Source organism: Nuphar pumila, chromosome 2, assembly GCF_984573655.1.
Source record: "Nuphar pumila chromosome 2, dmNupPumi1.hap1.1, whole genome shotgun sequence".
NCBI lineage: Eukaryota > Viridiplantae > Streptophyta > Magnoliopsida > Nymphaeales > Nymphaeaceae > Nuphar > Nuphar pumila.
Genome location: NC_143250.1, coordinates 46567710 through 46581608, shown reverse-complemented (window position 1 = coordinate 46581608; position 13899 = coordinate 46567710). Strand labels below are relative to the sequence as shown.

The window sequence follows — 13899 nt, the reverse complement described above, 5'->3', positions numbered from 1 at the left end:
GTTATCAACGCTTCTTGCAAACAGGCTAGTATCTTTATGAAACAAATTCATATCCTCATGGACTTCCAACGTATCTAGGTTAACATCTTGTTGCATGGAATAAGATTCCAATATCTGAAATTGATTGTCAGTAGGCACTTTTTGTCTCCAAATTAACCTTCTTATTTATTGTTTTAACCTTTTGAAGATCACATTAATTGTCGAGAAGTATGTTCTTATTTTAGAGGCTTTCCCAAGATAGGCCTCACGTCGGTGGTATGTGGATCTACATACAAAACAATATGTGAAGGAAGTCTCGTAGAACACCAGTTGAGAGATCCTTCTCTCATGTTCTATTTGAATTTAAACAAATTTCAGCTTGGACGCTAGGATAGGCATGTTAATACAAAGTCTAGCAAATAACACTCTGCTTAGATTTTGTGTACTGGTCAATAAGATTGGAATTGAGATACTTGGCTATACCCTTAAAAACATCCATTGTCCATAATTCTAGAGATAAATCAGGAAGTTGGATCCACATCGGTATGTACTTTGATACTTGTAGATGCCATGGCATTCCTGGTTCCCACTTATTAATCAGGAGTGTCTGTCCAGCTACTTTCCATGAAAATAGTTTCATAATGGTTTGCATCAAGGTTGCCAAACTAGGAAGCAGAAGCAAGAAACGATACACAAAGTGAAAGCGAGAAGTGGGGTACTTTAAAAGTTATAGAAAGCGAGAAGCAAGGAATATAACAGAAAGTGACACAAGAATTGAATGAGAATCAGATGGATGCCAAAAAAACTAAAATCAAAATAACTATTCTCAAATTTCATAATTTCTTTTTGCATAAAAATTAATTTATTGTCAAACTCTAAAAATGATGACTGGCCATTTAGAAAAAGCACGTGGAAAGTGAGTGAAAATCGTGAGACGAAACACATAAAAAGCATGGAAAGAAGCACTAGATAACATATAAGCAGGACAAAGTATGAGAAAAACATATAAAAAGCATAAGATAATCGAGAATCCCATCAAGTTTTGGAAGAGAGAAGCATCATGCTTCCGAAGCTAGCGAGTTTTTGGGAAGCATGCTTCCCACCATTCTAAGAAGCTTCCAGTAACTGATTTGCATATCATCCTCACATGCAAAATAAATGAAGAAAACACCATTTCTACTAGAGTGAAATTCTAAGTTCCTTATATTTTGCCATAATTTGTTGGTCATAGATAAATCTGAACTCCATATGTTCATGGATGTGACTACCTATGAAACCATCCATCAGAGTGCATGATAGAGGCTTCAACATACCTTTATGCCCATAACCACATGTTCATCGACAATAACCACTGTATTTCCACTCCAGAGGAATCACCATGGTAAGGTGGTCCATTTCCAGTAGGCCTACATAGAGTTTTTCATCCTAAAGTATTTTGAAGTACCTGCTCCTCTTCATAAGAAAGAAAAGGGTAAATACTTTGAACATTTGTTTACGAAAGGTATGTTGGACATTTCAGATCGGGTCTAACCCTAAGTGTGATCCGGTTTGACACAAGACACTAATGATGATTTCAGTGAGGCATTAGTAGGGAGGGGATTACGTGAATGTGAAGGGTTCACATTCAATATGGTATGTGAAGGGTTCACATACATGAATGTCATGTATGTAACCTCCACTCACCTCCCACTATAAATTATGGCATGGTTGCTTGATGAGTGCAACCAAGGTGTCATCTTTCTATCATTTGAGTTTAGGGTCCTGCTCACCAATGACTTGATGACCTAGGCTCATCATGGGCATCGATAGGCTGAGGAGAATGTCTTGCACCTACGCCAATGCTCATTTCATCCATAGCATCTATTGGTATGTATTCTTGTTTTTTACATTTTGGTTTTGGTTTCTATGAATGCCAACATTGGGTTATGGGCCCACACCTCGCATTTTGCTACGCGTGTGGGTGCGTTGACGTTCATGCAAAACTTGATGGGATTTGTATTGGTGAACATTTCTCTCGTCTGACTCCCCTTCAATTTTTGGAAAGTCGAAAGGCAAAGAGGGAAGAGTTGATTGGCGCACCACTGCGTATGGGTTGGCAGTTGTTTTTGCCCTTCTGCAAAGTCAACGAAGGTCACTGATGCTGGAATCCCTGTTTCTACCACATTTTTAGTACCCCTTGCTTCAGCTACAACCAGCTTGCGACAACGACTGCTAGTTGTAGGCAACTGTCATTGGCAGCAGAAAATCATTGACCAATGGCAGACGGTCGTCGCCAGCATTGGGATGTTGTCCCTAGCTGCATTTGGGACCTGCAGCCAGAGGCAGCCGTAGTAGCTACTATGATACGGTGATCGACGATGATTGGTCGCCATTGTTTGCAATGGCCAACCACCGATGACAGAAGCAGTCGGAAGATAAAAAATAAAATAAAATTTGCCAGTGTTTTATAGTTTTGAAAGATGGTGTGACACACCAGAGGCCGATAGTGGCTGGCTGTAATAGGCTGGTCGACCATCAGTCTCAGACGTGTCGGTCGCTGTAATGGATGCCGATCGGAGGTGACAATAGTCGGCCTATGTTCTGGGTCCCCTCTTTTGCCATTGGATGGTGGTGGATGACGAGGGTCGTTAGTGCCATCATCCGATTGTCATCGTCGGCAACTTCGGCTGACTGTCGGTGGTGACGGTAGCCCCAGCGACAAATGAATATAAAAAAAAGGCAAACCCTTACATGTGCCAGCATCAGTCGGCTATCGGGTTGTTGTCATTGGTGGACGTCAACAGAAACGGGGGTGGGGCAGAGGTTTAATGCCTAGCCAGACTGGCTTTCAGTTTTAGAGAAAATCGAAAGGCCATCGATCCTTATCAGGTGCCCTAGATCCAGGTCAGATCGAGTATCTCGACCCAGTTGCAGGCCCAAACCAAACCCATTTTGGTTGGATCGGGTCTTTGTCACATCACGGGTCGGGCCAGATCCATTAGGGAACCAGGTGGATTGGGTCAGGATCGGGCTTGAACCCATTTGAGATATTGGGTATGTGTTTAACCTGATCCAGGATCCAGATCCGGTCTAGATCTTTTATGGATTGGGTTTGGGTCAGGTTCTTGGATCTCACCCGTATCGTATTAGGAATAGGTCTGGATTGTGGGATCCAACTTGGGACCTAGTAATAAATGGGTATGGATCCAAACTAGATCTGAACTGGGGAGATCCGACCTGTGATCCATTAGAACTAGATCTGGATCTAGTCCGAAATAAGGTCCATGTACTATTTAAACATTTAAAACTGAATTGATTCTATGACCGATATGGGTCATTTCAAGACCAGTTTGGAGTCATTTTTTAACAATTCCAATCAATTTTTAACTGATTCCTGAATGTAGAAACTTGTTTTCATGACTCTATGAAGGTACAAAGATTTTCTCATTCAGTTTTAGGGGTTTATGAGCATTTGTATATGTTTCAGACCGGTTTGACTGTTCGAGAACCGGTTCAGACCCTTTATTGACCGATTCGGGGCAGTTTCAAACCAGTTTGAAGCATTTTAAGACTGGTTTCAGAATGAGGGCCCTGGGTTTTATCCATAAGAGCATGTTTTTGTCATTTTTTCATGCTTTATAGGTGTTTATTATCATGAAAGCATGACTTTTTACATACATTTGATATTATTTAAGTTATGTGTTATCATTGCAAATTTTTACTTTTGCAAGTCAAACTGACCTTTGAAAAAAAATGAAAATAACTCACTGAAGAATGGGATTCGCCTGTCGGTACGAGGTTAAACCGTTCCTGGCGCCATAACCAGGGGTAATCAAACCAACGATCAACCATGTGTTTTGCTTTACTCAACTGTCTAAATCGATGTTCTATTTCCTAAATGCACAAAGAATTAGGCATGTGCTATGACTTAGAAATTTTTTGATTGAAAACATGATGTAGGCTTCAAATATTAGAAAATACTTGGAAAGAAGGACACCTTGAAAATCGCAAGCCACATTTGAGAAGTATTTTTGAAGAAAGGAAAATCAATTTCTGAGAAAATCTTAATGTTTTGAGAAAATTGAATTCTGAAGAAACTTTGGAGTTTTTTTGAGAAAATCAATTTTTCTGAGTTTTGAACTCTTGAATTGATCAAAAGGATGGACGTGTAACCCTGTGAAAAGATATTTGTGATGTAATCTAACCTAGATGAAGCATGAATGCAATTTGAGAAAATATTTTTTTGAAGAATTTGAGTAAAATCATTGATAAAAAGAATTTATGTGCCTTATAGAATTTAGATGAAATAAACTCAGCACATATTCCTGACTATAGCCATGAATATGCAATGAATATATCTCATTTGGTTCTAAAAGGGGGAAATACTTAGAAACATTTGAGAATATGCAATGATTTCTGAAAATGCCTAAGAGTGTAGGTTGTTTGTGGCTTAGAAGAAGATGATAAATCTGGATTTTGTTCATATTCTGACTATGACCATAAATACGAACTCAATCAAGTTTATTAACTCCTTAGAAGCAAGTGCACGTGCCATTAATGTAGACCATTATGAATTTGAATATGTATGAATCATCATTCATGACAAGATTAATATTATTGAAAATAAACTATATGCAATGCATCCCTAATCTAAGTAGAAAAGTAAATTCTTATTTCAAATTTATAATTTACATCAATAATTGAATTGAAATAAAGAAGAGAGAAATACAGAAAAATCTAATCTTGAACCTCCCTGCAAAATTAGCAAACTTGTTAGTGAAAATATGTCAATTTTTCAGGATTTATCCAATAATATTTGAAATTAAGGGATTTATCCAGATATAAGCTTTTTCATGCTTTCTTGAAATAAACATAATAAAGGATGATGCAAAATTGAATAAATAATAAAAATAAACAACTTTGAAATTCAAAATTTTGAGAAAAATGACCAAAATATCTTTGAAAATTGACCTTTATTGTAAAACAAGGTTTAAAATCAAGGTTTTTCAGAAAATATTTTTGTAAAGTGCTTAATCTGGGGATCAAACGAATTAAAAATGATGCAAAATTGGGTGAGGGACGCCCTAATATTAATATGAACCACTACAAGAAAATTGTTAATTAGCGACGGAAATTAGCGACGGATTTTTCCCGTCGCTACTTAGCGACAGATTAGCTAGAGATAGAATTTGTCGCTAATTTGCGATGGATTAGCGAGGAAACGACTTTTATCGCTAATCTGTCGCTACTTAGCGACGGATTAGCGACTGCATGTTTTTGTCGCTACTTTTGATTACAAGAACACCATTTTAGCGACGGATTTAGAGAGGGAACTCTGTCGTCGCTACTCCGTCGCTAATTAGCGACGGAGTAGCGACAGAATATATTCCTTCGCTTTTTTGGTATTTGGGTTTCGCGACGGCTTCGCGACGGAATTTTTCCGTCGCTAAGCCGTCGCTAAATGTCGCGTAAATCCCTAATCCCATCCCTCTTTCTCTTTTCCCTGTTTCGCTGTACTGCACCCTCCCGCCGCCCGTCGGCCCTCGCCACCGTCCGGCCACCGCCGCTCGCCAGCCGCCGCTCCCCGTCCACCGCTCGCCAGCCGCCGCTCGCCAGCTGCCGCTCCCCGTCAACCTCCCACCACCGTCCGGCGAAGCGCAGGTTCTTCTTCTTCTTCTTCTTCTTCTTCTTCTTCTTCTTCTTCTTCTAAACGCAGGGGGTACGCCCCTTCCCTGCCAGAAACGGAGGGGGTTTAACCCCCTGCCGTGCTTTCCGGCAGGGGGGGTCGACCCCCTGCGTTTCCGGCAAGGGGGGTCGACCCCCTGTCGGAAAGGCATGGGGGGTCGACCCCCTGCCGAAACGCATGGGGGGTCGACCCCCTGCCGTAAAGGCACGGCAGGGGGTCAACCCCCCATGCCGGAACTGCCTTTCCGGCAGGGGGTTTAACCCCCTTCCCTGTTTTGAAAAGAATTTTTGTCGGCTGGGCCGGCTGGGCCGGCTATGGCCCTGTCATAGGCTCGCCTAACACCCAGCCGACTGGGTGCTGGGCCTGGCGCACCTGCCAGCATGCTGGCAGTCAGCCGAGTGCTACTCGGCTGGCTGCCAGCTAGCCAACAGCCACCAACGTGAATAAAAAGATTTTTTTTTTTGAAATAAAGGGATCATACCCAGCCGATCACTCGGCTGGGCCAACAACGAGGGTTCACGGCTTGACTTCGGCTGGTCTGTCAGCCGACACCCATACCACATCGATCGTGCCATGGATTTCTTTTTGAAAAAAAAAATGAAAAACAAGGAAAAATATCAATATAACATAGTGGATTCGTAGATCCACTGATTCGCCATGGATTTCCATCAAAACATGCATGGAAATCCTACCTCTACCCGATTTCTCAAACGTTTCACATAAGAAAATGCCCGTACCTTGAGAGAAATACCCGATTTTTTTAGTTAGTGTTTCATCTTGTTTCATGATTAGTTAGTTTGTTACTTAATTTGTTTTGTTTTTGTGCAGATTTTTCAACGGAACCAACTCGTGCTCGGCCACCTGTGGTAAGTAAATGACAAAAACAATGCAAATCGGGTAAATACCCGTGGTGAGTAAGTGATGCAAACGTATCACATGTTATTTAATTTATTGAATGCAGCACTTTATTGTTCACACACTCACTTAGTTGTTGATATCTAGGACTGCTTTGTTGGAGTTCGGAGATCATGCTGAGCATGATTTTAATGTAGAAATATGGAAGTGTTCTTATTTTTGGAGTACGGAGTCCATGCTAAGCATGGTAGTAGTTAGTGAGATATTGAAGTGTGTTTGCTGCAGGTACATGTTTGCCATTTATTTGATATGAATGATTATGATGTATTGCAATGTTTGATGTAATTGTATCCATGCTTGCATGTAGTTACTTTCAATTTGATTTTGACTTCCATGTGAAATTTTATAATAAAAGCATGCTTCAAATGATTGTATCATGTCATTAATAGTTTGCACATGAAAATATTAAGTTATCAATGCATGCATCAAAATTCTTGTTATTGTTTGACATAGTATATTGCATGATAAATTTGATATTTTCTTCATCGTCGCATTCTGATTGTTTTTTTCTTAATTCGTTAGGATACTATTCGTAACATCATACGACAGAATGACTGCAAACCGTGAATGGATGTACCATAGGATAGTGGACAATGAGTTATCGCATGAATATATGGATGGTGTCGATAGTTTTATTGAATTTGCAACGGCGAGTGTCAGTACGGTAGATCCCACAGGTCGGATTAGGTGTCCCTGCAAGATTTGTAAGAATAATCGATTTGTAGAACCTCATGGCGTTAGACATCACCTATACAGGAAGGGTTTTGTGAGTGATTATCAGAACTGGGCGTTTCATGGAGAAGAATTTAGAAACGATTTTGATGCACGGGTGAATGTGGTGCACGATAATCCATATACGAATTTGATATTTGATGCTGCAGGAACAGAACTGGGTTCTGCTATGAGTTCTAGTGATGTAAGAACTGTCGTAGATGAAGAATCACCAAACGATGCAGCTAGTAGATTTTATGATTTACTTAAAGATGCTGATGAGCCACTTTGGAACGGTTGTGAGAGTCACACTATCTTGTCTGCAGTTCTTCAACTAATGAATTTGAAGTCCGAGTATAATTTGAGTCAATCATGTTTTGACCGTTTGTGCATGATTGTGAAGAGTATGTTGCCTAAAGATGAGAAATTGCCACAAAATTTCTATCGTGCGAAAGTTATGGTCAACGCTCTAGGTATGGGTTACAAAAAGATTGATGCTTGTCCAAATCACTGCATGTTGTATTTCAAGGAGCAGGAAAACGACATATCATGCCCGTCATGTGGGCATCCTCGGTTCAAGCCAAAGACAAGAGGCAATGGTAGCACGAGATCAAAGGAAGTTTCATACAAGTCGCTCCGCTACTTTCCTATCACTCCTAGATTGCAGCGATTGTATATGTCTTCAAAGACAGCTAAACACATGAGATGGCATTCAAATAAAGTTCGACACGATGAAAACAAGATCACGCATCCTGTTGACGCTGAAGCTTGGAAGCACTTTGATCGTACTCATCAGAACTTCGCAATGGAAGTGCGAAATGTTAGACTCGGTCTATGTACAGATGGATTTAATCCATTTGGGGGTAGATCAACTCCATACTCATGCTGGCCAGTATTTGTAACTCCATACAACCTTCCACCAAGCTTGTGTATGAAACGTCCAAATCTTTTCTTGTCTCTGTTGATCCCTGGTCCGACCTCACCTGGCCAAAATCTTGATGAATATCTAAGGCCATTGATTGATGAATTAAAAGTACTGTGGGATGACGGTGTTACCACGTATGATGCCCACAAAAAACAAATTTTCAACATGAAGGCCGCTGTTCTATGGACAATCAGTGACTTCCCTGCATATGGTATGTTATCTGGTTGGAGCACACATGGGAGGTTGGCTTGTCCGTACTGCATGGAGGATTCCAAAGCTTTTAGATTGAGGCATGGAAGGAAGCCTTGCTGGTTTGATTGCCATCGTCAATTTCTATCCAGCGATCATCCGTTCCGACGTCAAAAGAATGCATTTACAGCAGGCACAACTGAAATGGAAGGTCCATCCTCAAGATTGTCTGGCATAGAGATTTTAAGAAGATTGCGATACTTTCCAAATGTATTAACAGATGCCCGCAGTCCTACACCCTTCCGTGGATTTGGGAAGGAACACAATTGGACGAAAAAATCTATTTTTTGGGAACTACCGTATTGGCCGACCCTATTGATACGACATAATTTGGATGTGATGCATGTAGAGAAAAATGTGTTTGATAATGTGTTCAATACAGTAATGAATATTAAAGGAAAAACGAAGGATAATCCGAAGGCCCGTATGGATTTAAAATTAATATGTAAAAGACCAGAATTGGAACTCAAAGAGTATAATGGCAAAGTACTGAAACCAAAGGCGAAGTACGTGCTCGGACCTGATCAAATAAAACATGTATGTCAATGGTTGAGACAACTGAGATTTCCAGATGGATATGTCTCTAACATTGCTCGGGCTGTGAAGATTGACGATGGACAGTTATATGGGTTGAAGAGCCATGATTGTCATATCTTTATGCAACGATTGATACCCCTAGCATTCCATGATATGTTAGACAAACCTATATGGGGGGTATTGTCTGAGTTGAGGGGATTTTTCAGAACATTGTGCGCATCGGAGGTCATTGTATCAGATGTAAAGAATCTCGAGGACTCTGTCATCACCACTGTTTGTCTGTTAGAAAAGATATTTACGCCATCATTTTTCGATGTTATGGAACATTTGATCATACATCTGCCATATGAACTAAGGGTTGGTGGCCCTGTGCAATATCGATGGATGTACCCATTTGAAAGGTATATGTTTTTTTATATTTGTCTCTTTAATGACAGATATTTAAAATTTGAAATGTATATTCTTGTCAGATGCATGTTCGAACTAAAAAAAAAGGTTCGTAATAAAGCAAGAGTAGAAGGCTCTATTTGTGAGGCGTACACTTTAGAAGAGATTTCAAATTTCTCATCTATGTACTTCGAACCTCATATTTCAACACGTTACACATGCCCGCCCCGTAACGATGATGGAGAACAAGTAACTGTAGCTGACAAGCTGTCCATATTTCAACGACTTGGGCATGCATTTGGTAGTTGCCGATCAAGGCTATTGACAGATCGAGAGCAAGATGCAGCACACATCTATATTCTTTTTAATTGTTCAGCGATCGACCCATACATCGAGTAAGTATATGTATATGCAACTCAATTATAAATCCTTTTATGTTCTATATGTGGATACATGGCTCGGTAATATAAGTATTTGTGGTTTGCAGACGATTTGATCTGGAGTTGCAAAGCAAAGTTTCACATCTCACTAATGCAGAAGTACAAAAAGAACGTGAAACTAAGTTTGTGGAGTGGTTGAAACAGTTGGTAAAGAAGCTAACATAAATTTTGTACTTATAAACAACACTAAGTTACTTAATTGATCGTGATCACAATAATTGTTTATGTCTGTGCGTAGGTTCGCCATGGTGATATTAAAGATCAAGGAATATGTGATTTAGAAAATGGTCCGACCAAAGTTGTGCAATGCTACAACGGGTATATCGTAAATGGTTATCGATTCCATACAAAAGACTACGGTATAAACAAATCAACGATAAATAGTGGCGTGTGTGTCAAGGGTAGCAGCTACAGTGAAAATGAACATGATTACTACGGTGTTATAGAGGAAATAATGGAGTTGACTTACTTAGGGATGAATAACAGGGTTACGGTATTCAAGTGTCATTGGTTTGATCCAACTGCAACAAGACTCGACAAAGCTTCAGGCATTGTGGAGGTGAATCATAAATCCAGGTTTGGAACATATGAACCATTCATATTAGCCTCGCAAGCTCAACAAGTTTATTATACTTCATATCCGAGTATAAAAAAGTCAGATAGAAATGAATGGTGGGCAGTTTGCAAGGTGAAATCCAAACTATACCCCGAGTATGATCAGTTACAAGAAGATGAGTTAGCTGAAGACAGTGATTACTATCAATCAGATGATGTCTGTGACTTCGCTTATGGTCACGATGTTGCGCATGATATGCATGTCATATCTCCATTGGCTGATGAAACATTCATAGAGGAATGTGATCCAAATGATGTACCAAGTGGATGGGCAAACAATGAAGAAGAAGAAGAAGAAGAAGAAGAAGAAGAAGAAGAAGAAAGTCAAACTAGTGACGAGGAAGAATTCTCAAGCTAGTGAAAAAAATCTTATACTACAAACCTTTATTTAAATGCATTGTAATACTTGATGTGAGTTGTATTGCAATACTTGGTGTGAATGATTAAAAATTTTATTTCAATGTATTGTAATACTTGATACGAATGATTCGAATGCATTGTAATTTATCTGAATGTATTATAATTTATGCAATTAACGAATGATTTGAATTAGTGCAATACTTGATGTCAATGATTTGAATTATTTGAATGCATTGCAATACTTGATGTGAATTATTTGAATGTATTGTATGACATATGTTATTTGTTAGAATATGGTTCGTGGAGGTTATAGTGGTCGCTCATCCAGTAGTAGCCAGGCTCAACCTTCATCTTCACGGGCTCCTGTGATAGGTATATCATATAACTAATTAGATGCTTGATTAGTTCAAATGCACATTCTGAGAACTTGGTGTGTATTTTTTTACAGATGATGTTGCGCCTGTATACGACCCACCTACACCAGTTGATCGCACAAGTCAACAGCCAACACAGGAAACAGGGTCTTCACAGGCTGGCACAAGAAGACTCATTCGAATAGTGTATATCGATAATCGACCGTAAGTATTTTGTTTTCAATTATTGCATATCTTTTAAATATTTTATATTGATATTTACTGTGTAACAATTCATGTGCAGCACGAGGTTTGAGCCACAAGAAGTAGTACGGGAGATTAGGAATTCACTTCTTCAACATCTACCAGGACCAGTTGCTCAATGGAAAGAGTACCCAAAGGAGGTATTAGACAGATTGTGGTCCTCATTCATGGTATACAGTTGTTCCTCATAGTTAATGTGTTTCATATTTAATTTATTTAAGCAATGTCTACTAACTTTCTGAAAATATTTGTAGGCTTCGAATCGCTTTGCAACTACGGTGGAAGAAAATGATGCAAGGAAGGTGTGGCAGAAGGTGGCTGCCAATCGATTTGCAGACATGCTGCACACTATGAAGACTGCAGCAAAAAAAGCATCTGACGTAGTAGATGATCCATTACTGTGGAAGGGCCATGGTCCTATTACTATCAGGAGAGATTACTGGGATGAAATGTGCGATATGTGGGCGGGAGATGCATTTAAAAATCGCTCTGCGAAGGCTTCACAAAATCGATCGAAGATGCTCGAAGCCCATCTACACACAGGTGGATCTAAGACATTTGGGAGCCACCTAAAGAAAATGGTAACTCATCAATATATAATATTAATTTTATAAGTATAGTTGCAAATTTGTGTACTAAATCTTTTGTCATTTAACTTCGCAGGAAGCAGAAAAAGGAGGCAGTGTACCATATAAGGATGTGTTTGTAGAAACACATAAACGGAAGACCACGGGAGTCTTCGTATCAGAGAAGGCGAGAACGACAACGGTATGTATTAATTCTATTAATAATCATTGCAATATATATGCAAGTCATCATAATGTTATCATTAATTATTAATGAATACTTTAAACATTATTTTGTAGGAGGCATATGAGCAAAAAATGGTAGAGCGATATGGTGAAGACGCTACTCAGCATCCATCATTTGATCCTACAGCATGGGTGACTGCAGCAGGTGAACCCAAAAAAGGTCGCGTGTTCGGGTTTGGGAGTAATATGAACACTTCACCAGTTATTGGTTCTTCCAGTTACGGCTCACCAACTTCTTGCGCCGACATAAGCTCCAAGCAGCCGACTATTCTTTTCGGTGATGATGTACGCGAGATCATTAATGAATCACTGAATAACTACTTCCAATACACCGTCGCCCCCTTTCTCCGAAATGAGATCAAGGCCGCTGTTCAGGATAGGGGATCTTCGATTCCAGGTCCCTCTCAGGTATAATCACATATATAGTTTTTTTGACTATCTTAAAGCACATCTGAGCATGGTAGAATCACATATAGAGTTTTTCTAGATGCCTTAGAACACATATGAACATGCTATAATCACATATTCAATTTTTTTACTGCCTTAGCACACATATGAGCATGATAGAATCACATATATATATATATATTTAACTTTTTGTCTGTCTTAGAGCACATATGAGCATGATAGAATCACATATAAAGTTTTTTTGATTGCATTAGAACACATAAGCATGCTATAATCACATATTCAGTTTTTTTACTGCCTAAGAACACATATGAGCATATTATAATCACATATTCTGTTTTTTGACTGCCTTAGCACACATATGAACATGCTATAATAACATATAGAGTTTTTTAACTGCCTTAGAACACATATGAACATGTTATATATCATTTATGATAGAATCACATATAAAATTTTTGGCTTTGCCTGCCTTAGAGCACATATGAGCATGCTATATTCACATATTCAATTTTTTTACTGCCTTAGCACACATACGAGCATGATCGAATCACATATATAGTTTTTTGCTTGCCTTAAAGCACATCTGAGCATGGTAGAATCACATATAGAGTTTTTTTATATGCCTTAGAACACATATGAACATGCTATAATCACATATTCAATTTTTTGACTGCCTTAGCACACATATGAGCATGATAGAATCACATATAGAGTTTTTTTATTGCCTTAGATCACACATGAGCACATGATAGAATCACATATAGTGTGTAATTTATTTCATTATATTTTGTTTATCAATACTGACTGTTCTTTTCTTGTGTAGGCTGCTAGCGATAATCAGGGTAGTGGAGCTGAAGGGACAGATAAAGACAATGAACAAGAAGACGCACAAAATCTTGGCGATGATTAGAGGACTGTGTTGAAGAAGTTCTATTTTTTTTATTTTTCCTAATTGTAATTGTTGAATTGTAAATAATTAAACTTCTTAGTTTTAAGGTGGAATGATTAATTATTATAGATACTTGTTATATGAATTTTTTTGTGTGGTTTGTTTTTTATTTACAGGAAATATAAATTGTACAGGAAATATAAATTGTACAGTTCTCCGTAATTAATTTTTAAATAAATTTTTTTTGATTTTTTTTCGTTTTTGCGACGGATTAGCGACGGATGATTCCGTCGCTATTCATATTAATCTAGCGACGGCTTAGCGACGGAATTAAATCCGTCGCCACGCCGTGGTCGCCGTTTAGTACCGGCGGATTGGCGACGGAAT

The 13899-nt window shown here is 39.0% G+C and overlaps 1 long non-coding RNA gene across 1 annotated transcript; it reads left to right on the top strand.

Annotated features, from left to right (window-relative positions):
* The first annotated feature begins 12465 nt into the window (after positions 1–12465).
* Positions 12466–13638, top strand: LOC149845411 (uncharacterized). The gene is made up of 2 exons (XR_016430439.1): positions 12466–12620; positions 13447–13638. It is a non-coding gene; the product is annotated as an uncharacterized LOC149845411 (long non-coding RNA).
* The last annotated feature ends 261 nt before the right edge of the window (positions 13639–13899 follow it).